This window comes from Lutra lutra, chromosome X (genome assembly GCF_902655055.1).
Source record: "Lutra lutra chromosome X, mLutLut1.2, whole genome shotgun sequence".
In the NCBI taxonomy this organism is placed as follows: domain Eukaryota; kingdom Metazoa; phylum Chordata; class Mammalia; order Carnivora; family Mustelidae; genus Lutra; species Lutra lutra.
In genome coordinates this window covers 85,432,892-85,439,799 of record NC_062296.1, presented here as the reverse complement: position 1 = coordinate 85,439,799, position 6,908 = coordinate 85,432,892, and the positions used below count along the sequence as shown (strand labels likewise).

Sequence of the window (6,908 nt, the reverse complement as noted above, 5' to 3'; positions counted from 1 at the left end):
GGATCAGTGACCTGAAGGATGGAGTATTAGAAAGCAGTCAGGCTGAACAGGAGAGAGAAAAATGAATAATAAAAAATGAAAATGGACTACAGAAACTCAGTGACACCATCAAGGTCATTATATTATAAGGATCCCAGAAGGAGAGAGAAGGGGGGGGCAGAAAATGTATTGAGGAAAAAATGGCTGAAAATTTCTCAAATCTGGAGAAGGAAATAAAAATCCAGATCCAAGAGGTCCCAACAAAATCAACCAAAGGTGGTCCACACCAAGACACACAGTAATTAAAATGGCAAAAAATACAGATAGAGAATTTAAAGGCACCAAAAAAAAAAAAAAAAAAAGAAAGAAAGAAAGAAAAAGAAAACAGTTATGTACAAGGGAAACCCCATAAGCTATCAGCTGATTTTTCAACAGAAACTTTGCAGGCCAGAAGAGAGTGGCATGATATTTTCAAAATGCTGAAGGGAACATTGGCAGCCAAGAATACTCTATCCAGCAATGGCATCATTCAGAACAGAAGGAGAAATAAAGAATTTCCTAGACAAACAAAAGTTAAAGGAGTTCATGACCACTAAACCAGCCCTAGAAGAAATGTTAAAGGGGACTCCTTGAGTAGAAAGGAAAGTCCATAAGCAGAAGTATGAAAAGTAGAAGGCACAAAGGCAGTAAAATTAAGTATATGCATAAAAATCAATCCAAGGATTCACAAAATAGCAAGATGTAAAGTATGATACAATATACCTAAAATGTAGGGGAGAGGGGAGTAAAACTTTAGTGCTTTTGGAATGGGTTCAAACTTAAGCAACCCTCAACTTAATATAGAATGCTATATGCAGGGGCGCCTGGGTGGCTCAGTAGGTTGAAGTCTCTGCCTTCGGCTCAGGTCATGGTCTCAGGGTCCTGGGATCGAGCCCCGCATCAGGCTCTCTGCTCAGCGGGAAACCTGCTTCCTCCTCTCTGCCTGCCTCTCTGACTACTTGTAATCTCTGTCTATCAAATAAATAAATAAAATCTTTAAAAAAAAAGAATGCTATCATTGAACGCGGGGCTACATCTTTGGATTGCTGTCTTCTCAGCCTGAGCCAGGCCCACACATAAGCAACCATGTCTAAGGGACCTGCAGTTGGCATTGATCTTGGCACCACTTACTCCTGCGTGGGTGTCTTCCAGCACGGGAAAGTGGAAATAATTGCCAATGATCAGGGAAACCGGACCACCCCAAGTTATGTCGCCTTCACGGACACCGATTGATCGGTGATGCTGCGAAGAACCAAGTTGCGATGAACCCCACCAACACAGTTTTTGATGCCAAACGCCTGATTGGATGGAGATTTGATGATGCTGTTGTCCAGTCTGATATGAAGCATTGGCCTTTCATGGTGGTGAATGATGCTGGCAGGCCCAAGGTCCAAGTAGAATACAAGGGAGAGACAAAAAGCTTTTATCCAGAGGAGGTGTCTTCTATGGTTTTGACGAAAATGAAGGAAATCGCAGAGGCTTATCTTGGGAAGACCGTTACCAATGCAGTTGTCACAGTACCTGCATATTTCAATGATTCTCAGCATCAGGCTACCAAAGATGTTGGAACTATTGCTGGTCTCAATGTGCTTCGCATCATCAATGAGCCAACTGCTGCTGCTATTGCTTATGGCCTAGACAAGAAAGTCAGAGCTGAAAGGAATGTGCTGATCTTTGACTTGGGAGGCGGCACTTTCGATGTGTCCATCCTTACTATTGAAGATGGGATCTTTGAGGTTAAGTCCACAGCTGGAGACACCCACTTAGGTGAAGATTTTGACAACCGAATGGTCAACCATTTTATTGCAGAGTTCAAGCGCAAACATAAGAAAGATATCAGTGAAAACAAGAGGGCAGTTCGTCGACTCCGTACTGCTTGTGAACGTGCTAAGCGTACACTTTCCTCCAGCACCCAGGCCAGTATCGAGATTGATTCTCTGTATGAAGGAATCGACTTCTATACCTCTATCACTCGTGCCCGGTTTGAAGAATTAAATGCTGACCTGTTCCGTGGCACCCTGGACCCTGTAGAGAAAGCCCTTCAAGATGCCAAGTTAGACAAGTCTCAGATCCACGATATTGTCCTGGTGGGTGGTTCTACCCGTATCCCCAAAATTCAGAAACTTCTCCAAGATTTCTTCAATGGAAAAGAACTGAATAAGAGCATCAACCCTGATGAGGCTGTTGCTTATGGTGCAGCTGTCCAAGCAGCTATCCTTTCTGGAGACAAATCTGAAAATGTTCAAGATTTGCTGCTGTTGGATGTCACTCCACTTTCTCTTGGCATTGAAACTGCTGGAGGAGTCATGACTGTTCTCATCAAGCGTAATACTACCATTCCTACCAAACAGACACAGACCTTCACTACCTACTCGGACAACCAGCCTGGTGTGCTTATTCAGGTGTATGAAGGTGAGCATGCCATGACCAAGGACAACAACCTACTTGGAAAGTTTGAACTCACAGGCATACCTCCTGCTCCTCGTGGTGTCCCTCAGATTGAGGTCACTTTCGATATTGATGCTAATGGTATCCTCAATGTCTCTGCCGTGGATAAGAGCACAGGAAAAGAGAACAAGATTACCATCACTAATGACAAGGGCCACTTGAGCAAGGAAGATATTGAGTGCATGGTCCAGGAAGCTGAGAAGTACAAAGCTGAAGATGAGAAACAGCGGGACAAGGTGTCTTCCAAGAATTCACTTGAGTCTTACGCATTCAACATGAAAGCAACTGTTGAAGATGAAAAACTTCAGGGCAAGATAAATGATGAAGACAAACAGAAGATTCTTGACAAGTGCAATGAAATCATCAACTGGCTTGATAAGAACCAGACTGCAGAGAAGGAAGAATTTGAACACCAGCAGAAAGAGTTGGAGAAAGTCTGCAACCCCATCATCACCAAGCTGTACCAGAGTGCAGGGGGCATGCCAGGAGGAATGCCTGGAGGCTTCCCTGGTGGTGGAGCTCCTCCCTCTGGTGGAGCCTCCTCTGGGCCCACCATTGAAGAGGTTGACTAAACCAACCTGAGAATAATTAGGTTGAGCATTGTTCCACACACAATATTCAAAGGACCCAAATTTGTAGCAAATTCCATGGCAGTTGTAATGTTGAGCTGCTATAGCAAAAAAACTGGGCATTCTTGATACTTGAATATGGAATATGTGCACAGGGAAAGGAAATAAACATTGCACTTTATAAGCACTGTATTGTTAAGTGGAAAATGCAATGTCTTAAATGAAACTGTATTTAAAATTGGCAAAAAAAAAAAGAATGCTATATGCAGAAAACGTTATACATAAACCTAATGGTCACTCTATATAAGTCAATGACCTCCGATAGATAAGTAAAATATAAAGAAAAAGGAATGCAAGCCTGTCACTAAAGAAAGACAGCAAGCTGAAAGAGAGCAAGAGAAGAAAGGAACAGAGAAAAACTACAAAACAATCATAAAACAAGTAACAAAATGGCAATAAGCACGTATTTATCGATAGTTACTCTGAGTATAAATGGACTAAATGAATCAATCAAAAGACAAAGGGTGACAGAATGGATAAGAAAGCAAGACCCTTCTATATGCTGCAAACAAGTATTCATTTCACACTTAAAGACACATATAGATTGAAAGTGAAGGGATGGAAAAAGCATTTATCATGTAAATGGAAGTTGAAAGAAAACCAGGGTAACAATACTAATATTGGACAAAACAGACTTCAAAACAAAGACTGTGACAAGAGACAAAGAAGGATACTATATGATCATAAAGTGCACAGTTTGACAAGAAGATACAATTGTAAATATTTAGGCACCAACATGGGAGCATCCAAATACATAATACAACTAAAAACAAACATAAAAGGAGTAATCAATAGTGATACAAAAAATGGTATGAGACTTTCACACCTCACTTATATCAATGGATAGATCATCCAAACAGAAAATGAACAAAGAGTCTTTGAATGAAACATTGGGCTAGATGGCTCTAACAGATATATTCAGAAAATTCCACCCGAAAACAGCAGAATACACACTCATTTCAAGTACATATGGAATATTCCCCAGAAATGATCACATATTAGGCCACAAAACAAGTCTTAGCAAATTCAAAAAGACTGAAGTCATATCATGCATCTTTTCCAACCACAATGCTATGAAACTAGAAATCCCAAGAAAAAAAAACCTTGAAAGAACACAAATATACGGAGGTTAAATTACATGCTATTAAACAGTGATTGAGTCAACCAAGAAGTCAAAGAGAAAGTTAAAAAATACACAGAGAGAAATGAAAATGAAATACAACAGTCCAAAATCTTTGGGATGCAGAAAACGCTGTTCTAAGAGGGAAGTTCACAGTAATACAAGCCTACCTCATGAAGCAAGAAAATTCTCAAAGAACCCAACTTTACACCTAAAGGAGCTAGAAAAAGAACAACAAACAAAACCCAAAACCAGTAGAAAGAAAGAAATAATAAAGATTAGAGCAGAAATAAATGTATTAGAAACTAAAAAAACAATAGAACAATGAAACTAGGAGCTGTTTCCTTGAAAAGATAAACAAAAGTCATAAACTTCTAGCCAGAATCATCAAAAGAGAGAGAAAGAGAGAAGACTCAAATAAGCAAATTCAGAAATGAAAGAGAAATAACAACTGATATCACAGAAATACAATTATAGAAGAATATTATGAAAAATTATATGCCCACAAATTGGACAACCTAGAAGAAACAGATAAATGCCTAGAAACCCATAACCTACTAAAACTGAATCATGAAGAAAGAGAAAATTGAACAGACTGATTACCAGCAATGAATTGAATCAGTATTCAAAAAACTCCCAACAGACAAAAGTCTAGGACCAGATGGCTTCAGAGATGAATTCCACCAAACATTTAAAGAAGAGTTAATACTTATTCTTCTCACACTGTTCCAAAAAATAGAAGAGGAAGGAAAATCCAAATTCATTCTATGAGGCTAGCATTACCCTGATACCAAAACCAGATAGAAAACACCACAAGGGGGGGCAATATCTATGGGCCAATATCTCTGATGGACATAAATGCCAAAATTCTGAACAAAACATTAGCAGACCAAATCCAACAATACACTAAAAGAATCATACCCCATGATCAAGTGAGATTTATTCCTGGGATGCAAAGGTTACAAACCAATCAACATGATACATCACATCAATAAGAGAAAGGATAAGAAACATAGGATCATTTCAATAGATGCAGAAAAAGCATTTGATAAAATACAACATCCATTCATGATAAAAACTCTCAACAAAGTAGACTTAGATGGAACATATCTTAACATAATATAGGCCACATATAAAGAATCCACAGTTAACATCATCCTCAAAGGTGAAAAACTGAGAGCTTTCCCCCTAAGGCCAGGAACAAGACAAGGATGTCCATTCTCACCACCTTTGCCCAACACAATCCTGGAAGTCCTAGCTATAGCAATCAGACAACAAAAAGTAATAAAAGGCATCCAGATTGGTAGGAAAGAAGTAAAACCTTCACTATTTGCAGAGGACATTATACCATATACAGAAATCTGGGGTGCCTGGGTGGCTCAGTCAGTTAAGCATGATGACTCTTGATTTCAGCTCAGGTCATGATCTCAGGGTTGTGAGAGCAGGCCCCACATCAGACTCCACACTGGGCATGGAGACTGCTTCGAATTCTTTCTCTTCCCCTCCCTTGGCCCCTACCCCCTCTATAAAAAACAAAACCAAACCTGTATGACTTCGCCAAAAAACTACTAGAACTGGTAAATGAATTCAATAATCAACATACAGAAATTCATTGCATTTGTATACACTGATAATAAAGTAGCAGAAAGAGAAATTAAGAAAACAATCCCATTTACAATTGCACCAAAAATAATAAAATACTTAGGAATAAACCGAACCAAGAAAGTGAAAGACCTATACTCTGAAAAGTATAAACTACTGATGAAAGAAATTGAAGAGGACCAAAGAAATTGGAAAACATTCCGTGCTCATGGAACAGAAGAAAAAATACTGTTCAAATGTCTATACTTCCCAAAGCAATCTACACACTTGTGCAATCCCTATCAAAATACCAACAGCATTTCTTACAGTGCTAGAACAAAGAATACTAAAATTAGTATGGAACCACAAAAGACTCCAAAAGCCAAAGCAACCTTGAAAAGGAAAAACAAAACTAGCATCACAATTCTTACTTCAAGTTATATTATAAAACTCTAGTGATCAAAACATTATGGTACGGCATAAAAATAGACACATAGCTTGATAGAACAGAATAGAAAACCCAGAAATAAGCCCATAATTATATGGTCAAATAATCTTCAGCAAAGGAGGAAAGAACATACAATGGGGAAAAAAGTCTCTTCAACAAATGGTGCTGGGAAAACTGGACAAGCTACATGCAAAAGAATGAAACTGGGCCACTTTCTTACACAAAAATAAATTCAAAATGGATTAAAGACCTAAATGTGAAACCTGAAACCATAAAAATCCTAGAAGAGAGCACAGGCAGTAATTTCTCTGACATTGGACATAGTAACATTTTCCTAGCTGTGCCTCCTGAGGCAAGAGGGAAAAAAAGCAAAAATAAACTACTGTGACTACATCAAAATAAAAAGCTTCCACACAGAGGAAATAATCAACAAAATTAAAAGGCAACTTATGGGATGGAAGAAGATATTTGCAAACAACATATATGACTAAGGGGTTAGTATCCAATATATATAAAGAAATTACACAACTCAACACCCAAGAAACCCACAAATAATCCACATTAAAAATGAACAGAAGACATGAGCAGACATTTCTCCAAAGAAGACATCCAGATGGCCAAGAGACACATGAAAAGATGCTCAACATCACTCACCATCAGGGAA

General features: G+C 38.8%; 1 pseudogene; it reads left to right on the top strand.

Moving 5' to 3' along the window:
* The first annotated feature begins 1,089 nt into the window (after positions 1 to 1,089).
* LOC125092139 (heat shock cognate 71 kDa protein-like) lies at positions 1,090 to 3,257 on the top strand (annotated as a pseudogene).
* Positions 3,258 to 6,908: the final 3,651 nt, after the last annotated feature.